Here is a 1,112-nt window from a genome sequence, read left to right as displayed (position 1 = left end):
GAGTCACTTTTAGAAGTAAGAGAATTATGCAACTAGGAGAAAGTAGGAGGTTACTGGGAATATTTTATGTAAAAAAGAACTTAGAGATCAATTTACCTATTTCACATCTCTTCTGAGATCATGCTCTGAAAACTCTATATAGTAGCCAGACTTATTACTATTATTATTTATTTCACTTTAAGTTCTGGGATACATGTGCAGAAAAATATGGAATGCTTCACAAATTTGTGTGTCATCCCTGTGCAGGGGCCATGCTTATCTTCTCTATATCATTCCAATTTTAGTATATGTGCTGCTGAAGCAAGCACCAGACTTATTTTTATTTCATATTCTCTGAATACCAGGTATATGATTAGATTTGGCAAACAAGTTACTTATCATGTTATATGATGCTTTCCAAACAACATAGTAAAACTGCATTTCTTTGGAAGTCAACTATTGTACTCAAATTCATATGAGTTACATGAGACAAATAAAAAATACATCTATAAATTTAAACATATTTATTGAGTGACCACAATATGCCAGGTACCATTCTAGGTGCTGAGTATACGTTGGAGAACAACTGCAAATAGCCCTGAACTTTTTCTACTGGGGAAGGAGATAGATGGTAAATAGGCAACACATGTACTGTGTCAGAATACGATATGTTTATGGAGGCAAATAAAACAGGAAGGGGGTCTACAGAGCACCAAGCCTGGTCGATGGGCTGGGGATGTGCAATGTTATCTAGAAAATTCTAAGATAGGTGCTCTGAGAAGGTAGCTTTTAGGCCACAACTTGAAGCTCAGATGAGCCCACTGTCAATGAAGCTTAGTTAAATTTTAAGTTGATTATTTTTACCTTTATCAATGTAGATTCCCTCTCATGAAGTGCATAAGGCAAAATATAATTATTCCATCTTGTCTTATGTTTTATCTAAAAAAGATGCAAATCTAAGATCTTGAGGGATTTAACTTTCTTAAATCTTTACACTTCTCTATGAAAGCACTTACCCCATAAGAAAAAATGTAATCTTTGTCCTGTACTGTAATGCAGTGCAGTGTGTGACAGAAAGCATAAAAGTGAGAACTAAGAAACCTGGGTTCTAGTTGTATGATTTATATATTAAT

At 34.4% G+C, this 1,112-nt stretch overlaps 1 non-coding gene across 1 annotated transcript; it reads right to left on the bottom strand.

Annotated features, from left to right (window-relative positions):
- Nucleotides 1–201: 201 nt before the first annotated feature.
- Nucleotides 202–308, bottom strand: LOC112423196 (U6 spliceosomal RNA). Its single transcript, XR_003013672.1, has one exon. It is a non-coding gene; the product is annotated as a U6 spliceosomal RNA (small nuclear RNA).
- Between the last annotated feature and the right edge of the window lie 804 nt (nucleotides 309–1,112).

Source organism: Macaca nemestrina, chromosome 6 (assembly GCF_043159975.1).
Source record: "Macaca nemestrina isolate mMacNem1 chromosome 6, mMacNem.hap1, whole genome shotgun sequence".
Classification (NCBI taxonomy): Eukaryota; Metazoa; Chordata; class Mammalia; order Primates; family Cercopithecidae; genus Macaca; species Macaca nemestrina.
Note: the sequence above shows the minus strand (reverse complement) of the source record. Positions and strands in the feature narration are given on the sequence as shown.